This window comes from Mya arenaria, chromosome 7 (assembly GCF_026914265.1).
Source record: "Mya arenaria isolate MELC-2E11 chromosome 7, ASM2691426v1".
Taxonomy (NCBI): domain Eukaryota; kingdom Metazoa; phylum Mollusca; class Bivalvia; order Myida; family Myidae; genus Mya; species Mya arenaria.
In genome coordinates, this window is record NC_069128.1 from 35,114,068 (window position 1) to 35,137,037 (window position 22,970).

The window sequence follows — 22,970 nt, forward strand, 5'->3', positions numbered from 1 at the left end:
TTCAAATGCAAATCATGGTGACTTGACTAAATGTGAATGCTAATTGAATCAAAATAGTTAATAAATAATAATGTTCATTTGAAACAATTGAGAGTATAAGTTTGGTTTGTGTATGCCATATATTCCCGGGGGGGGGGGAAGGGGGGGGGGGGAATGAAAAAATTAAAAGTATATTACTATGCGCAGTGCTATAATAATTAATAAGTAAATGTTTTTAGCTCACCTGTCACATAGTGACAAGGTGAGCTTTTGTGATCACAATCTGTCCGGCGTCTGTCTGTCGTCCGTCCGTAAACTTTTACTTTAAACGACATCTCCTCATAAACCGCTTAGCCAATTTCTTCCAAACTTTACAGGAATGTTCCTTGGGTGGTCCCCTTTGAAAATTGTTCAAAGAATTGAATTCCATGCAGAACTCTGGTTGCCATGGCAACGGAAAGGAAAAACTTTAAAAATCTTATTTTTCAAAACCACAAGGCCTAGAGCCTTAATATTTGGTATATAGCATCATCTAGTGGTCCTCTACCAAAATTGTTAAAACTATCCCCCTGGGGTCAAAAATGGCCCTGCCCCGGGGGTCACTTGTTTTACATAGACTTATATAGGGAAAACTTTAAAAATCTTCCCAAAAACCACAAGGCCTAGAACCTTGAAAATTGGTATGTGTCATCATGTAGTGGTCCTCTACAAAATTTGTTCAAATTATTCTCCTGGGGTCAAAAATGGCCCCGCCCCAGGGGTCACTAGTTTCATTACATAGTGTTATATAGTAAATCTTTAAAAATCTTCTCCGAAACTGTAAGGCCCAGGGCTTAGAAATTTGGTATACAGCATCATCTAGTGGACCTCTACCAGATTTGTTCAAATTATTGCCACAGGGTCAAAATTGACCCCGCCTAGGGGGTCCTTGTTTTTACGTAGTGTTATATAGTAAATCTTTAAAAATATTCTTCTCCAGAACCGTAAGGCCAGGAGATTAGATATTTGGTATACAACATCATCTTGTGGACCTCTATCAACGTTGTTCAAATTATTGCCACAGGGTCAAAATTGGCCCCGTCCTGAAAGTTATTTGTTTTTATATAGTCTTATATAATAAAACTTTAAAATCCTTTTCTCCAAAATATAAGACCTAGAGCTTTCATATTTGGTATATAGTGTTACCTAGTGGACCTACACCAAAGGTATTCAAATTATTGTCCCGGGGTCAAATTGGCCTTGCTCAGGGGTCATTTGTTTTTACATTGTCTTGTCACTGAACATCTTTTCCTCTGAAAGTAAAGGTCAGAATGACTCAATACTTGATATGTAGCATCCTTACATGGTCCTTTCTCAACTTTGTTCAAATGGTTTTGTTTGGCCCCTCTTAGGCGTCACCAGAGCAAAAAATAGAAAAACCTTTAAACAACTTGATCTTATTAACTGCTTGATGGATTTCAAGTCTGAAGCATCCTAGCATGGGCCTCTGTCAGGTCTTTTCAAATAATTTTGTTTGGCCCCTTTTAAGGGCCACCAGAGCTAAAATTAGTAAAAAAACTTTACATTTTCTTCGCATGAACCCCTTGATAGATCTTCAGCAAATTTGGTTTGAAGTGTCCTTGCATGGACCTCTCTTAAATTTGTTCACATAATTTTGTTTGGCCCGGTTGCCATGGCAACCTAAAGGAAAATGTCAACAATTGGTTATAATCATCTTCTTCTCCTAAACCGCTTTGACAATTTTGATGAAACTTCATAGGAATGATCCTTGGTTGGTGCTTTTTCAAAATTGTTCAAAGAAATTAATTCCATTTAGAACTCTGGTTGACATGGCAACCTAAAGGAAAAGTGTCAACAATTGGTTACAATCATCTTCTCCTAAACCGCTTGGACAATTTTGATGAAACTTTATAGGAATGATCCTTGGTTGGTGCTTTTTCAAAATTGTTAAAAAAAAATAATTCCTTGCAGAACTCTGGTTGCCATGGCAACCTGAAGGAAATTATAGGCTGTCGTGTCCGCGCTGTGACTTTCTCTTATATGGACAGATTTTAAAATGAAAATGCCATATGTTTTCAACATACCAAGACAACGTGTCGTGTGCAAGACCCATGTCCCTACCTCTAAGGTGAAAGATACACTAAGTGTTTATTCACAATGGAATGTTGAATATGAGGACATAAAGAGTGTTGGCTGTCATTTAGTATGATTGTTTTTTTTTTTGCTCAGAGGCAATTTAATATAACTTGCAATATGTATTTGACACATAAAGGCAAGATAAACTTTTTATACGCCCGAAGGGTCGTATTATGTTATGGCCTCCATCGTCTGTCCGTCTGTCTGTCCGTCTGTCCGTCTGTTAGCAATTCCGTGTCCGGGCCATAACTTGGTAACTAATAAAGCGATTTTCAAATAACTCTATACAAATCATCACTACATTAAAAGGATGTGTCGCGCGCAATTTCCAGGTCCAAACCTTAAGGACTAGAATCACCATGGGGGTGCGTTAGCAATTCCGTGTCCGGGCCACAACTTTGTCACTAATAGTCATTTTCAAATAACTTTTTACAAAGCATCAATACATTAAAAGGATGTGTCGCGCGCAATTTCCAGGTCCATACCTCAAAGACTAGAATCACCATGGGGGGGGGCGTTACAACTTTGTCACTAATAAAGTCATTTTCAAATAACTTTATACAAAGCATCATTACATTAAAAGGATGTGTCGCGCGCAATTTCCAGGTCCATACCTCAAAGACTAGAATCACCATGGGGGGCATTAGCAATTCTGTTTCCGGGCCATAACTTGGTAACTAATAAAGCGATTTTCAAATAACTTTATACAAATCATCACTACATTAAAAGGATGTGTCGCGCGCAATTTCCAGGTCCATACCTCAAAAACTAGAATCACCATGGGGGGCGTTAGCAATTCTGTGTCTGGGCCACATCTTTGTTACTAATAAAGTGATTTTCAAATAACTTTATACAAATCATCACTACATTAAAAGGATGTGTCACATGCAATTTCCAGGTCCATACCTCAAAGTCTAGAATCACCATGGGGGGGACATTAGCAATTCCATGTCCAGGCCATAACTCAAAGACTAGAATCACCAATGGGGGGCGTTTGCAATTCTGTGTCCTGGCCACATCTTTGTTACTCGTCCATTAGCAATGGGGGGGACGTTAGCAATTCCATGTCCAGGTCATAAATCAAAGACTAGAATCACCAATGGGGGGCGTTAGCAATTCTGTGTCCTGGCCACATCTTTGTTACTCGTCTGTTAGCAATTCCGTGTCCAAAAGGATGTGTCACGTGCAATTTCCAGGTCCATACCTCAAAGACTAAAATCACCATGGGGGGGGCGTTAGCAATTCTGTTTCCGGGCCACATCTTTGTTACTCGTCCGTTAGCAATTCCGCGTCCGGGCCATAACTTGGTAACTAATAAAGCGATTTTCAAATAACTTTATACAAATCATCACTACATTAAAAGGATGTGTCGAGCGCAATTTCCAGGTCCATACCTCAAAGACTAGAATCACCACGGGGTGGGGGCGTTAGCAATTCTGTGTCTGGGCCACATCTTTGTTACTAATAAAGTGATTTTCAAATAACTTTATACAAATCATCACTACATTAAAAGGATGTGTCACATGCAATTGCCAGGTCCATACCTCAAAGTCTAGAATCACTATGGGGGGGACGTTAGCAATTCCATGTCCAGGCCATAACTCAAAGACTAGAATCACCATGGGGGGCGTTAGCAATTCTGTGTCCGGGCCACATCTTTGTAACTCGTCCGTTAGCAATTCCGTGTCCGGGCCATAACTTGGTAACTAATAAAGCGATTTTCAAATAACTTTATACAAATCATCACTACATTAAAAGGATGTGTTGCGCGCAATTTCCAGGTCCATACCTCAAAGACTAGAATCACCATGGGGAGGGGGGCATTAGCAATTCTGTGTCCAGGCCACATCTTTGTTACTCGTCCGTTAGCAATTCCGTGTCCGGGCCATAACTTGGTAACTAATAAAGCGATTTTCAAATAACTTTCATCAAATCAAATCATCACTACATTAAAAGGACCTCAAGCCGAATCTTCTTCGGGCGTATAATGCTCTGTTTCGCGGTGCTCTTGTTATGTACTTGTTCATAGATCAATGTCACATTGGGGGGCATTTGTCACATACTTTGACAGCTCTTGTTCAATATTCTTTGAGAAACAAGCTATATTAATAACAAAGGTTAAACTCTTTTACTCAGGTGAGCGTTTTAGGGCCATCATGGCCCTCTTGTTTTATGTATTATTTATTTATCATATGCATTGACAATTGATTATAATTTCATAATATATTATTTATTCTTTTATTGTATGTATTCTAGATCATTAAACAAATATAAGTAAATATGCATTCAAATTTCTGTATTTAGTCTTAAATAATAAATGTTGATATTGTTAAGACCAAAATCCGCTGGACTTTAGATCAATATTCCCCGGAATTCAGACTAAAATCCACTGCAAAGCCTCTCAAAAGTATGGCATGCATGTATTTGTGTCTGTCTTTTACCTTAAAGGTTGTACCCACCAGGAATACTTTTTGTATCCTCTCAAAATTCAGACTAGGAAACTGACTTGAGGTTGAATATATAAGATTTTCCCTTCATCGATACGAGTTCGACCCGGCCTGTGACTTAGTACCTTGACGTTGAGCAATACATAAATAAGATTATGTTTTTCATCATCTTCAGACAAATAGGAAATAGCTATCAGCTAAAATCTTATTCAACAATAAATGTTTGAGAATGCTAAATATTAGCAGTACACTGGGTATAAATCTCGTGACACACATAGCAATAACGTGCTAAATAATGCACGTGAATCTAGGTAACTTGTAGTAGTAGAAGTCAAGTATCATCTTGGTTTATTACAGCAGAAGCAGTGATTACGAACTTCGTAATCACAGCCCCAGAAACAGAAGCGTTTTTATTAAATCTCCCAGGTTGCGGAAACATGGCACATCGCAGAGGTTAGATGTTAGAGGGGTAGTAACTTAGGGGCGCAACTTTTGACATGTGCTCCTCCCTCAGAACCGAAAGTATATGGCATAAACTGTTACGGGAATTTGGGGTTACTCCCTCATGTATGTAGTCGGAAATGGTGCATTATGAGCTTATTTGATTACCTTTGTTTCTCCGATATTGATGAAAACAGTAAACTTCGATTATTTTAGAGGTGCCGCACGCCGGGCGCTTAAACCGCTAGCGCTTCGACCAAATTCCTTGAGCTACACAGTCGGTCCAAGGCCAATTCCCCTCTATTTTGGCGCGAACACAAAACCACCGACTGTCCCCCCCGGACCTGGGGTGGGGGATGCTTACCATTGACTGGTGCATTACTTTAGCGACAGCGATAGGTTTTCATATTACTTTTTCCCTGTTTGAATGTAATATCTTAATTGTCTGTTAATATGTTCACTGATAAAACTTTTGCGGCCTGGCACATTGCATCTCATTAGTCATGGCAGTATTCTTCAAGTTCAGGCTTCTTTTTTTCAAAATTCAAAATGTTTATTTTCTAAACCATTCATTGATTTATCAACACCATATTCACACATTCTCATTTACAAGAGGTTTGATAGTGATAAATCAAATGTGTAACGCATGGCACCATCACTCTGGTGAACGAGAATAATTTCATATAGCACAATGTACATGAAATAATGACAGTATGGCGAGTCGTTCCTTCACTATTTTTACCCATACATACCATAAATTAAGCTTTTTCATACAATAGATCTCCATCACCTCTCCGACTCCTTTATAATTTGTGTAAATATATGAACATAATCATGTGGTCTTTAACAAAGATAGCAGTGTAAAAAAGTTTATATCTTCGACTTCAAAGAACTTCATTAATGCTAATTCTTGACCAAATTTTAGTTGCCTTTAACCTTGAAAATAATCGGTTAAATGGCAAGATGTTTGTAATCAAGCTTAACGACAGCGTTTTTGTGACATTGATGAAAGATGGATTTGTTTTGTTTGTCTTTTTTTTCAATCGGATAAAAAATTGTACTAGTATCTGATACAGGGTTAATGAAGCAATACGATGGTTAGACGTCATGCTAACCATTGTATAGTATAACAGCGATGAGGAATATGGATAAGTCGACAGTTGACAGGTAAGGACATTGTAAGAAGTGTAATTTTGCTAATTTTTGCTTTAAATATGGCAATATTTTTCTTTATTCCCATTTCCTACATGTTCCCATTACAAAATCTTACCTGTCCTTCCAATTGGAAATTTCCCATTTTAAAACTGAACTTTATTCTCCAATTGGAATTTTCCCATTAACCAAATATTCCAATTCGAATTTTCCAATGTTCATACTTTCCCACTTTGAATGTGGGAATCCTCCAATTGGAAAGATTCACTCATGGGAAGGATTCGCAAACAAATGCCTTAAATGAATCTATCGGTTCTTCATTTTTAATGAATATATTATTTTTCATGTAGTGAGTGTAAAATATTCTTAATTAAACAGTCAATTTCAATTTTAAAAATTATGTTCCAAATTCTCCCACAATTTTAATAGAGCCAGTTTTCCAATTGGAAAAGCTTGAAAAAAGCCATTTTCCAATGGGAAGGCCATTTTCCAATGGGACTCCCATTGGAAAAGTTGACTTTAAATGCCAAAAAAACATATTTCTAAATTAAATTTCAGGAAACAAAAAATATCTCTTATTAGTATTACCTAACACATTTTAAAAATACAAAAATTAAAAACATTGGGTGAAAAATAAAAAAAATAAGTTTGCAAAAATTCCGGATTTGCAAACTTAATCCGGATGCTGTTTCTTATGAAGTGCTGTCCAGATTTTCTTTTTTCCTGAAATCCCACCTTTCACCATGGTTTTTCTTATAGGTAAACTCAAAACGGGAGTATTTTAACTGAATTCCTGTTATTTGACCTTTTAAGTTTACCCAGTTATTAAAAATAAAAATTATTTTAAATAAACAAGAGGGCCCTGAAGACCCTGTATTGCTCACCTGATCCAATAAAGATCATCAAGAATAACATTCAGATCAAGTTCCATCAATATATGGTCATAAATGTGACCTTAAGAGTGTTAACATGCTTTTCCTCAATTTGGCCTGGTGAACTAGTTTTTGACCGCACATGACCCAGATTCGAACTTGAGCCAGAGATTATTAATATTACCATTCTTACTAAGTTTACTGAAGATACAGTCATAAATGTGACCTCTCTAGCGTTAAAAAGCTCCTTTAATTTGACCTGGTGACCTAGATTTTAACCCCAGATGACCCCATATCAAACTCCTCCAAGATTTTATTGAGGGTAACATTCTGACAAAGTTTCATTAAGATTGTGCCAAAATTGTGACCTCTAGAGTGTTAACAGTTAAATTGTTGACGATGGACGACAGACGACGACGGACACAGGGCGATCACAATAGCTCACCTTAAGCACTTCGTGCTCAGGTGAGCTAATAATCATCCTGCACACTGAGAGGACTTGTTGATTGCCTGCTTAATCGCAGTATTTCATTCAGTTGCCTGCACACTGACAGGACTTGATGATTGACTGCACACTGACAGAATTTGATTCTCATATCTGCACACTGACAGGACTAAGGTTTGGAATTGTACAAAAGAAATACTATCGATTATCGTGCAATGATCGATTATTACAGTGGCGGATCTACCAGGGGGCACATAGGGCCCATCCCCCCCCCAGCGGGCCGGCAAGTTATGTTTTTTGAGGGCACATCTTTATTGAATAAACTGTACAAACAAGTTGTTTTGCCATAATTTCAATTTTATATAAGCATTTGAGCAAATAAACAGTATGATTATGGAATGTATTATAGTATACGAAATGACAAAGTCTTTAAAAATGAAATTGGGGCCCGAACATTTTATAACAAGAGGGCCAAATGGCCCTGAATCGCTCACCTGTCATATATTGCACATTCTTCCATTATATACAAATATTGAAAACCTAAGCCTATGAACACGGGGCGTGGCCAATTTTGACCCCAGGGCTAAAGTTTGAACAATCTTAATTGTGGTCCGATAAACGATGCTTCATACCAAATATCTAAGGCCTTCGTCTTTTGGTTTCGGAGAAGAAGATTTTTTAAGTTTTCATCATATACATATATAAGGAAACCCATGACCGCCCGGGTGGGGCAATTTTTTGACCCCAGGGTCAAAGATTGAACAATATTGGTACAAGTCAACTAGATGATATATCATGCCAAATATCTAAGCTCTTGTCACTACTTGATTTTACTGTGTATCTATATATGTACATTTGTTATAAATTGTTGTATGTGGCCCATATTGAAAATTGGTATGTGTACTAAATATGTTATCCAGTTTAAATTAAGACGTTACTTGTCTTTGTGAGTTCAGAGAAGATTTTTTAAGTTTTCACTATAACACATATAGAGAAAACCCATCAACCCCAGGGTGTGGCCAATTTTGACCCCAGGGCCATAATTTGAACAAACTTTGTAGAGGTCCACTAGACGATGAATCATGCCAAATATCTAAGCTCTAAGCAACGTAAGTTCAGAGGAGATGAATTTTGAAGTTTTCACTATAAACATATAGAGAAAACCCATGACCCCCCAAGGGGGCGGGGCCAATTTTGACCCCAAGGCCATAATTTGAACAATCTTTGTAGAGGTCCACTAGACAATGAATCATGCCAAATATCTAAGCTCTAGTCCAAGTAAGTTCAGAGGAGAAGATTTTTTAAGTTTTAACTAAAAACATAAAGAGAATACCCTAACCTCCCTGGGCGGGGCCAATTTTGACCCCAAGGCCATAATTTGAACAATCTTTGTAGAGGTCCACTAGACGATGAATCATGCCAAATATCTAAGCTCTAAGCAACGTAAGTTCAGAGGAGATGAATTTTGAAGTTTTCACTATAAACATATAGAGAAAACCCATGACCCCCCAAGGGGGGGGGGCCAATTTTGACCCCAGGGCAATAATTTGAACAATCTTTGTAAAGGTCCACTAGACGATGAATCATGCCAAATATCTAAGCTCTAGTCCAAGTAAGTTCAGAGGAGAAGATTTTTTAAGTTTTCACTATAAACATATAGAGAAAACCCATGACCCCTGGGGCGGGGCCAATTTTGACCCAAGGGCCATAGTTTGAACAAACTTTGTAGAGGTTCACTAGACGATGAATCATGCCATATATCTAAGCTCTAGGCCAAGTAAGTTCAGAGGAGAAGATTTTTTAAGGTTTTCACTATAAACATATAGAGAAAACCCATGACCCCCCCCCCCGAGGCGGGGCCAATTTTGACCCCAGGGCCATAATTTGAACAAACTTTGTAGAGGTCCACTAGACGATGAATCATGCCAAATATCTAAGCTCTAGGCCAAGTAAGTTCATAGGAGAAGATTTTTGAAGTTTTCACTATAAACATATCGAGAAAACCCATGACCCCCCGGGGCGGGGCCAATTTTGACCCCAAGGCCATTATTTGAACGATCTTTGTAAAGGTCCACTAGACGATGAATCATGCCAAATATCTAAGCTCTAGTCCAAGTAAGTTCAGAGAAAAAGATTTTTGAAGTTTTAACTCTAAACATATAGAGAATACCCATGATCCCCCGGGGCGGGGCCAATTTTGACCCCAAGGCCATAATTTGAACAAACTTTGTAGAGGTCCACTAGACGATGAATCATGCCAAATATCTAAGCTCTAGGCCAAGTAAGTTTAGAGGAGAAGATTTTTTAAGTTTTCACTATAAACATGTAGAGAAAACCCATGACCCCTCGGGGCGGGGCCAATTGTGACCCAAGGGCAATTATTTGAACAAACTTTGTAGAGGTCCACTAGACGATGAATCATGCCAAATATCTAAGCTCTAGGCCAAGTAAGTTCAGAGGAGATGATTTTTTAAGGTTTTCACTATAAACATATAGAGAAAACCCATGACCCCCCGGGGCGGGGCCAATTTTGACCCCAGGGCCATAACTTGAACAATCTTTGTAGAGGTCCACTAGACGATGAATCATGCTAAACATCTAAGCTCTAGGCCAAGTAAGTTCAGAGGAGAATTTTTTTGAAGTTTTCACTTATAAACATAAAGAGAAAACCCATGACCCTCCGGGGAAGGGCCAATTTTGACCCCAGGGCCATAATTTGAACAATCTTTGTAAAGGTCCACTAGACGATGAATCATGCCATATATCTAAGCTCTAGGCCAAGTAAGTTCAGAGGAGAAGATTTTTTAAGGTTTTCACTATAAACATATAGAGAAAACCCATGACCCCCGGGGCGGGGCCAATTTTGACCCCAAGGCCATTATTTGAACAATCTTTGTAAAGGTCCACTAGACGATGAATCATGCCAAATATCTAAGCTCTAGTCGAAGTAAGTTCAGAGAAAAAGATTTTTGAAGTTTTAACTCTAAACATATAGAGAATACCCATGATCCCCCCAGGGCGGGGCCAATTTTGACCCCAGGGCCATAATTTGAACAAACTTTGTAGAGGTCCACTCGACGATGAATCATGCCAAATATCTAAGCTCTAGGCCAAGTAAGTTTAGAGGAGAAGATTTTTTAAGTTTTCACTATAAACATATAGAGAAAACCCATGACCCCTCGGGGCGGGGCCAATTGTGACCCAAGGGCAATTATTTGAACAAACTTTGTAGAGGTCCACTAGACGATGAATCATGCCAAATATCTAAGCTCTAGGCCAAGTAAGTTCAGAGGAGATGATTTTTTAAGGTTTTCACTATAAACATATAGAGAAAACCCATGACCCCCCGGGGCGGGGCCAATTTTGACCCCAGGGCCATAACTTGAACAATCTTTGTAGAGGTCCACTAGACGATGAATCATGCTAAACATCTAAGCTCTAGGCCAAGTAAGTTCAGAGGAGAATTTTTTTGAAGTTTTCACTTATAAACATAAAGAGAAAACCCATGACCCTCCGGGGAAGGGCCAATTTTGACCCCAGGGCCATAATTTGAACAATCTTTGTAAAGGTCCACTAGACGATGAATCATGCCATATATCTAAGCTCTAGGCCAAGTAAGTTCAGAGGAGAAGATTTTTTAAGGTTTTCACTATAAACATATAGAGAAAACCCATGACCCCCGGGGCGGGGCCAATTTTGACCCCAAGGCCATTATTTGAACAATCTTTGTAAAGGTCCACTAGACGATGAATCATGCCAAATATCTAAGCTCTAGTCGAAGTAAGTTCAGAGAAAAAGATTTTTGAAGTTTTAACTCTAAACATATAGAGAATACCCATGATCCCCCCAGGGCGGGGCCAATTTTGACCCCAGGGCCATAATTTGAACAAACTTTGTAGAGGTCCACTCGACGATGAATCATGCCAAATATCTAAGCTCTAGGCCAAGTAAGTTTAGAGGAGAAGATTTTTTAAGTTTTCACTATAAACATATAGAGAAAACCCATGACCCCCCGGGGCGGGGCCAATTTTGACCCAAGGGCCATAATTTGAACAAACTTTGTAGAGGTCCACTAGACGATGAATCATGCCAAATATCTAAGCTCTAGGCCAAGTAAGTTCAGAGGAGATGATTTTTTGAAGTTTTCACTATAAACATATAGAGAAAACCCATGACCCCCCGGGGCGGGGCCAATTTTGATCCCAGGGCCATAATTTGAACAATCTTTGTAGAGGTCCACTAGACGATGAATCATGCTAAATATCTAAGCTCTAGGCCAAGTAAGTTCAGAGGAGAAGTTTTTTGAAGTTTTCACTATAAACATAAAGAGAAAACCCATGACCCCCCGGGGCGGGGCCAATTTTGACCCCAGGGCCATAATTTGAACAAACTTTGTAGAGGTCCACTAGACGATGAATCATGCCAAATATCTAAGCTCTAGGCCAAGTAAGTTCAAAGGAGAAGATTTTTTAAGTTTTCACTATAAACATATAGAGAAAACCCATGACCCCCCGGGGCGGGGCCAATTTTGACCCCAGAACCATAATTTGTACAATCTTGGTAGAGGACCATTTGGTGATCCTACCTACCATATATTAACGGCCTAAGCCTTGTGGTTTGGGAGAAGAAGATTTTTAAACTTTTTCCTTTTGTTTGCCATGGCAACCAGAGTTCTGTATGGAATTGAATTCTTTGAACAACTTTGATAGAAGACCACCCAAGGAACATCCCTATGAAGTTTTAAGGAGGAGATGTCTTTTAAGTAAATTGTTGACGGACGACGCACGACGCACACCGCACGACGCACGCCGGACAAAAGGCGATCACAAAAGCTCACCATGTCACAAAGTGACAGGTGAGCTAAAAAGAATCAGCGCCGCATTTTACAAAGACAGCTGATCAAAAGTGGACAATTATTGCTGCAGTTATATGCGTAAGTTTACTGTTTTCAGAATAAATCATTTACCAGAAATATAAGTTGTTTTACACTTTTAACATGTGCACATAAAATGTTTGTCATTGCTTTTCATAATGTCATTGTGTGCCAATAAGATGTGTGTGCATGACGGGCATTTAACAAAGGTTAAATTCAAAAAGTTTCTGCTTTGAAACTTTCCATTTCGGCCTTTATTATCGTCTAGTTATCTAAATTATGCTAGAGCCCTTGTAAATAAATACATAACAATTTATTTGAAACAACTTTTTTTGAATTTGTTGTCAAGTTGTTTTTATTTCAGATAACTTAAATTTATAACGATGACATTTAAAGTACCTACAGTACCGTTGAGTGCAATCAATATACTTTGTGAAGGTTTATATAGCACTAATTTTAAAGCATAAGTATTTGTGTCTGAGGTGGACGAGTGGTTAACAACTAAACCTGTTAGTCCATCAACCCTGGTTCGATTCCCCAGAACGGTTAGATATCTTTGTTGTTTTTTGAAAGGTTTATCTCAGTAAATGATATCTTTTTAATTCAATTTATCTGCCAAACATCATTGACAGAGAAGACAAATGTTTATTCCATTTCATTATATGATTAAACAAATACATTAAAAAAAGTTTGATATGTTTATAATTAATTGTGCCCCCCCCCCCCTATTTAGAGAGTCCTGGAGCCACCCCTGTATTAATCGATTCAATTATACTTTTGAATCTTCATATTTCAGGTCAATGTAAGGTCTTGGCTGCAAATTAACTTGTGCCTAACATAGCCTAAATCGCAGTGATGATATAAACACCATGTGCAACAATAATGTTGTGACATACAACCATGTGCTTTAAAAGGTTTTCCATGTTTCGTTACAATGATTGAGCATTGAAATACAAATGTATATACTGTGAAATCATTAATGTTCGTGGGCATGAAATTTTGTGGTTTGCCGAAAAAAAACAATTTCGTGGGTACTTATGGATCGTCCTAGATCGTCTGCATAATATCCACGCGCTGGCCCGTGATTTCCGTCTTCTACGTCACTCGGTTTATGACACTCGCTAATGTGGTACGACATGCCAATTAGTGCATATACCCATGTCACTTATCGATTTAATTGGGAATAAAGGTAATAAAAGAAGATGTACCCTGATCATAAATACAGATAGGGGAAGCCATTTAATGCTAATTAAGAATTTTGCAAACTGTGAAAACACCGAAAAGGTGCGTATATTGTCACGTTCGGTGCTTAGTAACCTTCAATGTACTAGTAAACGATTAATTATTTCATTAAATAAAAAAATCGAGTACAGACACTCATCACGCACATCTTGTAAACTTGGAGATTTTCATTAACAGCACACATGCTTATAACTGTCATTTGCTGCATAAAACACATTTAATTGATTTGGTTCATTATTTGTTAAAGGCAGTTATAATATATTAACAGAATAATGATCGTAAGTTATACAGTGAGACAGGCTTTAACACACTATACTGCGACCTCTGTAAATAATATACTAGAGTATGTACGTAACAAGGCAATTGAAAAGTGAATAAAGGGTTTATATTTCGTGGGATCTTGAATTCGTGGATCACCGAACCCACGAAAACCACGAACATTAATGCCCCACGAGCATTAATGATTTCACAGTATATATAATATAGCGTTTTAGGATACATTTTCTATATCATTGTTCATAAGATGAGTCAAATCAATATTTGTTTTCATATTATTATTTTACTAGTTCTCGAGTTGGTTTGGGTTTTCCATAGTTATATTTAGTTAATTAAGAGGTCAATCTCAGAACGAGGCTGCTCATCCTAAGTAAGGCCCTCCTTTGGTGCAAACGCTGTTTGACTAGTAATCCATCTAATTTCACAAGTTTTAAAAATTTAAAGGCTACGGCTACGGAATTGAAATTATTCCATACTTATTTATAATGTATTTCTTTTTTTCTTCCTGATAATGAAAAACAAGAGGCCCAAAAGGGCCTATGCTCTACTGGCTGGGTTTGTGTGGTCAACATCACTGTTTTCGAAAAGAACCAACCCCTTATGGGTAACTGAAGACTGTATCATGTTCGCAAGCATTGATTACACAATAGCATTTTTTATACAAGGCCCATAATCTAATCATTTCAAGGCCCATAATATAGGCATGCATGGGCAAATCCAGCTGATTTTCATAAGGAAACGAGCCCTAATGGATATGTAGATACTGTACAAGTTTCATCGAGATACAATCAAAACTGAAGGCTGTATCATGTTAACAAGCAATTGTTTACTGACATACTGATTTTTTTATACCATCAAGGGCCATAATCTAGGCATGCATGGGCGGATCTGGCTTGTTTTCGAAAGGAACCGAGCTCTTATGGATATGTAGATACTGTACATGTTTCATCGAGATACAATCAAAACTGAAGTCTGTATTGTGTTAACGAGCAATTGTTAACAGGATTTTTATACTATCATGGCCCATAATCTAGGCATGCATGGGCGGATCTGGCTGGTTTTCGAAAGGAACCCAGCTCTAATGGATATTTGATCATGATCAGGTTTCATCAAGATACAATCAAAACTGAAGACTGTATCATATAAACATGAATTGTTTACAGACGCACGGACGCACATACTACGTACAAATTACCATCGCATAAGCTCTTCTGGCCTTTGGCCAGTAGAGCTAAAAATCAAAGGCTCATTTGGGGAAAATCGGTATCCGCCGCGCGTACTAGCTATGACAGAGTAGGGTAAAAATGTCCCGGCTATTACTTTAGCGAATAATCAAAGTAGTTTATAAACAACATCTTCTAAAATATGTACTTTGGTAATCGAATATTCGATCGAAAGAATTACTGAATATTCGAATAACAGTTTTGCCATTCCTTTGCATCCCTTATGGATACACAAACAGTCAACAGTGTACCATCCAATTAAATCAATAAACTGCCTTAAACTCTTAATATCAAACATCAGAACACCTTCAGCACCTTCCACTAATATCATCACTTCTCTACAATCTAGATCAACATCACCTTCCTTCACATGTTCAAACTCAAATGTTTCTTTTAATAAATCCATTAAGGCTTATTCACTATCCACAAATAAGATAAGATTGTAGCTTAAAATAATCTACATGAAGTTCAATGGAATGATTATGTCTGATTATTTAATTTATCATTAATAAAAAAAAATCTTCTAAAGACTAATTGTATTAGAATTATTTGAATCTATGAACCTAAAAAAAGAACAATAATTACCTTAAAGGGATTATGTTGAAGACTTAATTTGTTTAAATCTATTCCCTTGTTCCAAAAAATAAAAAGTAGAGAAATCTTCAACAAAAAGGGAGACCATGAAGCAATACTTGCTGCCCTTGCTTCAAGAGTTAACGTTACATAACATACAGATTTTTATCAATTTTGTTGTTGTTGTTGTTGTTGTTGATCAATCATGTTCTTTGGTGTATTTTTGTAAGGGGTCACCCAAAGAAGCTTACTGTAAAGTTTAATGGAAATTGGAGATGTAGTTTTAGAGGAGAAAGCAAAATAGGAAGTTGGCCATTTTGTTGTTGTTGCTATTGTTGTTGTTGTTGTTGATCAATCGTGACTCCATAATGTATTTTTGTAGAGGGTCACCCAAAGGGGTTTCCTGGTAAGTATCATTGAATTGAGAGTGGTGGTTTCAGAGAAGATGATTTTTTAAAGCAAAACAGGAAGTCAGCAATTTTGTTGTTGATTGTTTTAATATAAACCAAGTCTCAGGAGATAAATTAATTTTCTGTTTTATTTCAGGTTGTAATAGACAAGTTTATCTATAATGAATTTATTTCAGTGCTCATATTTTATTTATTTGATCTTATATATATATATATACTGTACGTTTAGTTTTCTGAACTTGTAATTGCATTCAATGGTGTTTAAAAAAAGATTCTTGTTTTGCGACTCAGATATGTGCACATGCATATATTTGTCACATTGACAATTTGTATGTTTCTTCCTTTTTGATGAGGCATTTAACATTGTAATATTTTATACGGTGCTAGGGAGACAACTTAAATAACATTTTTGATTGGTGTGATGAACATCGGATAACGGTACCTTAAATTTGTTTGATTGATATATTTTGCATAAATTATTCTCGTATTACATTTATTTTAGAATTGGAGGACAAACTTTCCCTTATGGGGGAAGTGTAACGGGGTGTTTTATACATATGTTCATGTTAATTTATCATTGCCTGCTTGCGTTTAGATTGCGCGTACATTATTATATAGTGTGTGAGAGGGTGGTCAGTGTGTATGTATTTAAGTGGTCATTTTAACAACTATCATTTGGATAATATTAGAATTAATTCATACATGTAATTACCAGTAACATTCTATCTCTCAGGCATTGCTGTCCTGACACTTATTGAAGTCGCATCTGAAAAATGTTTTCTAATTTTTTGCATTGTTGTTAAATAATACTTATTACACTGCTGGCCTTTTCCTTTTTGTAATTGGAAATAAAGAATATAAACGGACTGACCCATAATACTTGTATATCCAGGCTACAGTTGAAATATACATCAGCTATTATAGGAGTCCTTTGGACTGAGTGGTGAAGGCATCAGTTTACTGTTTTTTCTTGCCTGTTCTGCAGTGGGTTTGCACCCCAATACAGCCAGATTATTCTAAATACTTTAGTTGTTGCTGTTTTCCTGCAATTTTGGTTTCAAAGAGTCAAATAATTATAAAATAAGTCTTCAGGTACATTTAAATTGATCCAAAAGCATAAGTGAGTCCCTTTAAGTAGTTGTACTACAAAATCTTTGTTTTATAAAAGTTTAAAATAAGAAAATGTAATCAAATTGGAATTTTAAACTAAACTTTAATGGACAAAATTTAAAATATTTCTCACACATTAAAGTTTTCTTGTCTTAATACTATAACCATACAGGCATATTTGCTACCAATAGACAGAGCTTCAACTAAGCAATAACTAACTATTCAATTATTTGTATGGTTGGTTTGATTCCTTCGGCACATTTGTGTTTGGTTGGCTGTTGTCAAGCTCTAAGGGTTGTCCAGTTTTCCCTCAACTACAGAGTCTCTCCCAACATCATTCCAAGAGAGCGAACTTGTACAAGTTAATAAAACTTCCTTCACAATTGTTGTAGAATAAATAAAGTTTAACTTGAGCATGCTCAGTCTTCTAACATTGTGCACAAAACAGTTATTTCACCGAAATATTGAGTAGCTCAGAGACAGGTTACAAACAGTGACAAAAAAAACAATAAGAATTATAAAACAAGAATGTACCTTGTTGTGTTTTTTGACTTTGGTCTTGCATGCTGGTCTCAATCTCAGTGGAAGGTTTGTGAAACACAAGTAGGCCACTGCCATCATAATTTCCATTTTAATTTGCCGCAGCTGTAGCTCCAGCCTGTAATACATTTTAAAACAAATTAATAAAATCCTAAAACAAATAAAAATAGAGGTGCATTAACCTAAAGGTAAGTGATCAAGGAGGTTGAGTGAAAAATACTCATGTTTAAAGCTGCAGTCTCACAGGTTGACAACATATTTCACTTTTTATCTTGGAATGAGCCAATTTCTGCACAGTGTCTGAAAACCAGTGACACAGAGCTGCTGACAAAAAAAAAAGTTGGTACATTGTAAGTTGTGTAAGTATTATGTACGTGGAATGTCGTTAGAGTGTAAGTATTATGTACGAGGAATGTTGGTACAGTGTAAGTATTGTGTACGAGGAATGTCGGTACAGTGTAAGTATTGTGTACGAGGAATGTCGGTACAGTGTAAGTATTGTGTACGAGGAATGTCGGTACAGTGTAAGTATTGTGTACGAGGAATGTCGGTACAGTGTAAGTATTGTGTACGAGGAATGTCGGTACAGTGTAAGTATTGTGTACGAGGAATGTCGGTACAGTGTAAGTATTGTGTACGAGGAATGTCGGTGCAGTGTAAGTATTGTGTACGAGGAATGTCGGTACAGTGTAAGTATTGTGTACGAGGAATGTCGGTACAGTGTAAGTATTATGTACGAGGAATGTCGGTACAGTGTAAGTATTGTGTACGAGGAATGTCGGTACAGTGAAAGTATTGTGTACGAGGAATGTCGGTACAGTGTAAGTATTGTGTACGAGGAATGTCGGTACAGTGTAAGTATTGTGTACGAGGAATGTCGGTACAGTGTAAGTATTGTGTATGAGGAATGTCGGTACAGTGTAAGTATTGTGTACGAGGAATGTCGGTACAGTGTAAGTATTGTGTACGAGGAATGTCGGTACAGTGTAAGTATTATGTACGAGGAATGTCAGTACAGTGTAAGTATTGTGTACGAGGAATGTCGGTACAGTGTAAGTATTGTGTACGAGGAATCACGAGGAATGTCGGTACAGTGTAAGTATTGTGTACGAGGAATGTCGGTACAGTGTAAGTATTGTGTACGAGGAATGTCGGTACAGTGAAAGTATTGTGTACGAGGAATGTCGGTACAGTGTAAGTATTGTGTACGAGGAATGTCGGTACAGTGTAAGTATTATGTACGAGGAATGTCGGTACAGTGTAAGTATTGTGTACGAGGAATGTCGGTACAGTGAAAGTATTGTGTACGAGGAATGTCGGTACAGTGTAAGTATTGTGTACGAGGAATGTCGGTACAGTGTAAGTATTGTGTACGAGGAATGTCGGTACAGTGTAAGTATTGTGTACGAGGAATGTCGGTACAGTGTAAGTATTGTGTACGAGGAATGTCGGTACAGTGTAAGTATTGTGTACGAGGAATGTCGGTACAGTGTAAGTATTGTGTACGAGGAATGTCGGTACAGTGTAAGTATTGTGTACGAGGAATGTCGGTACAGTGTAAGTATTGTGTACGAGGAATGTTGGTACAGTGTAAGTATTGTGTACGAGGAATGTCGGTACAGTGTAAGTATTATGTACGAGGAATGTCGGTACAGTGTAAGTATTGTGTACGAGGAATGTCGGTACAGTGTAAGTATTGTGTACGAGGAATGTTGGTACAGTGTAAGTATTGTGTACGAGGAATGTCGGTACAGTGTAAGTATTGTGTACGAGGAATGTCGGTGCAGTGTAAGTATTGTGTACGAGGAATGTCGGTACAGTGTAAGTATTGTGTACGAGGAATGTCGGTACAGTGTAAGTATTGTGTACGAGGAATGTCGGTACAGTGTAAGTATTGTGTACGAGGAATGTCGGTACAGTGAAAGTATTGTGTACGAGGAATGTTGGTACAGTGTAAGTATTGTGTACGAGGAATGTTGGTACAGTGTAAGTATTATGTACGAGGAATGTCGGTACAGTGTAAGTATTGTGTACGAGGAATGTCGGTACAGTGTAAGTATTATGTACGAGGAATGTCGGTACAGTGTAAGTATTGTGTACGAGGAATGTCGGTACAGTGTAAGTATTATGTACGAGGAATGTCGGTACAGTGTAAGTATTGTGTACCAGGTTTGTTGATTAACTGTGTGGACAATTTAGAAGTTTAAAAGCTGCACTCTCACAGATTGATTTTTTTGACAACTTTGATTATATTTGGTCATTAACATACATAGGGACATACATCAATATTGTCTAAGTTTAATATAGTTTTAAATTAGTTTTGTTCAACACAAAGAAAATGATTTACAATGAACAGACTCATGTGAGTGGGGCAGGTCATATTCATGCATCTGAAGAGGATGACCTTTTTAAATTTGGCAATTAAAGTGTCTGCTATTTAATAAAAGCTAAAGTGACATCCCTCAAAAATTAAACATTCAAGACATGTGGTAAAAACTGCACAAGCCTATAAGCCTTGCACTGGTGAACTGCTTTCTTGGTTTTATTAAATTCTAGATTTTATATAGACAGGCTTGTTCAAATAATGTGATGCCAAGCACAGGTGTAATAATTTGGTATTGTTTCATGAGGGGAAAAGCTTTTGGCATAAATCATTATATGCATGTTTTGGAGAGTGTAAAGGCTTCCGTTAAAGTTTAAAGTATATTATATACTCCCTAGATTAGATATTGGCTAATACTTCCAAAATTGATTCTTTGGATATACAGAAACTTCCATAATTTTGAAGAAAACTTCCACAGTTGAGAGCTTGGAATTTAAAAATATCAACACCTGGTGTCAATATTACTTTGATGGCCACAATTTGAATCAGGCTTCAAGAAGTATGTATTTTAATAATATGAAATCTCTGATTATGGCAACTTGCCAATTATTTGATGTTTTACTACAAGCTGAAAACTGCGAGAGACCTAAACTTCCAAATTTCAGTAAATACTTCAAATAATGATTGACAGGAAGTTAATACTTCCAGTTTCAAAGTCTTAAATAAACACTCTTTAATACTCCCAAATTAGATTTACTACAATTAATTCTTTGTTTTAATATCCCACAAAGGATGAATAAATGTTGAAAACAATTGTTCTTAAGAAGGATACGGAGTTTAATTTGTAAAAATGTGCATAAAATTAAAAGACTGTATTTCTACCTTATGCCACTATAGTAGATCACAGTAAATCTTTTAACTATCACCAATCATTTAATATTTTTGCAATTTCCTGTTATAAAATACAGGGTTACAAACTTACTTATCAGTAATAAATATTGTACATAAATGCATTTTTTAGTAAGTCGTTAAAGGTTTATCAGTAAAAATTTATGTTTATTTACATGTGTATATATTGCTTTTGAATAAGAGTGTCACTTTAATGAAAGCCCTGGAGCGTTATCTAGAGAAATCACAGGAGTGGTAAGGATCACGCATGTCAGAAAACAAAAAAATAATTTAGAAATATTCAAAAGTGGGTGTTATTTACTTGGCACTTATCACTATTTTCAATTCTAGCTTACCAACATATTCTGCAGAATGAAAAAGAGAAGATAAATCATAAAGAATCACAATAATCGTTACATACTTTTGAAAATTGGGTTCTCTGCATCTGTATCCCAATAGGAGGAAGCATCAGTTTTCTCCTCCACCAATACAGGAAATAGTCCTGTTAAAAGGGACAAAAAAGGGCAAACATAATTATATATCAAACTGACTGAAAAAAAGTTGACTTAAACAAGCACAGCACACAGGAGCTTGTAATGTTATACTAGTAGTCATTCGGTCTTAGTCAGCAATATACAACCAGGTTTCTGTTACAAAATCAAGCTTCTTTATTGTGGTTTTGCTCTGAAAACACATATACAAGACAACTAGATTTAGCCACTCAGATATATTTTTTTACATTTAGTAAATATTTTCAATACCTTTTTTCAAATATAATTATGTGGAAAGTGTCGGTCGGGTCAAGAAGCTTAAAATTCCAGTTGTAATGAAGTATGATGGCACAGGGAAAGTCCGGAAACAGACAGTGATATATCGGACAATTCATTTTTTATACGGCTGACATGGCGTTATTTGTACTTAACACTTAAATTTTGATGTTGTTATAAATATTCCTTTTCAAAAAAAAATCCGAAAAGAAAAATGCAAGAATCTGTTGATGGAGAATATATTGCGCCATATATATTTGACAGTTTTAATGCTTTCTACACAAGGATAGTCCATTTTGCAACCAAACACTCACAATTAATAAATATGACTTATTAAAAATGAAAAAAAAAAAAAATACACTTAAAAATGTCAATAATACAAAACAAACATGAATAACCCGATATTTTCTTTAAAAATTGTCATCCAGCACCATATTCATGAACTCATTTCTACAATGAAAGCTTTGCTAACAATCAATCATTTTAAGCTTTAGGGCCATGGGTGCAGGCATTGTCAAGTTATCACACAGACAAGCTTTTTGCGTTCAAGGTAACTGTGACATTGACCATTGACCCGATGACCCCTTCCTCATATATTAAAAGGTGTCATCTACAGTTAAGGCCCAACCCCCAAGTCAAATGTGATGATCATAGGTCCAGGCTCTGTTGAGATATCTCTGGGAGAAGCTTTGTTAACCTTTTCGTGATCTTTGACCCAATGAAATCAAAATCAAGAGGAATCATGAGACTGCTGGTCAGGCCCAACCTTCATGCCAATTTGATGGTCCAGGAATTGTTGTGTTTGACTTCAAGGTCACTGTGACCTTTGACCTTTGACTTGAAGACCCCCAAAATCAATAGGGGTCATCTACTGGTCAGACACCACCTCCAAGTCAAGATTGAGGGCCATGGGTGCAGGCATTGTCAAATTGCCAATCGGACAACCATGTATCATTAAAGGTCACTGTGACCTTAACCTTTGACCCGATGACCACAGCCTCCATGTAAATTTTGACAACCATAGGTCTAGGCATTGTTGATCAATCACTCGGACAAGCTTTAAAATCCTTTTACCATTTAAGGTCACTGTGACCTTGACCTTTGACCCGATGACCTCTGAAATCAATAGGGGTCATCTACTGGTCATGCCCTATCTCCATGTCAAGTTTGATGACCATATGTCAAGGAATTGTTGAGTTATCACCCCGACAAGCTTTGGTCTACCGACGGACGGACGGATCGACCGACATGTTCAAAGCAATATATATATATA

At 37.1% G+C, this 22,970-nt stretch overlaps 1 long non-coding RNA gene across 1 annotated transcript in view; it reads right to left on the bottom strand.

Moving 5' to 3' along the window:
- LOC128240083 (uncharacterized) overlaps positions 1–22,970 on the bottom strand; it is a 66,806-nt gene that overhangs the window by 42,239 nt on the left and 1,597 nt on the right. Inside the window, exons 2-3 of the long non-coding RNA XR_008262038.1 lie at positions 21,352–21,432; positions 17,714–17,837 (exon numbers count right to left, since the gene is read on the bottom strand). This is a non-coding gene — a long non-coding RNA (uncharacterized LOC128240083). The remainder of the gene's footprint in view (positions 1–17,713; positions 17,838–21,351; positions 21,433–22,970) is intronic.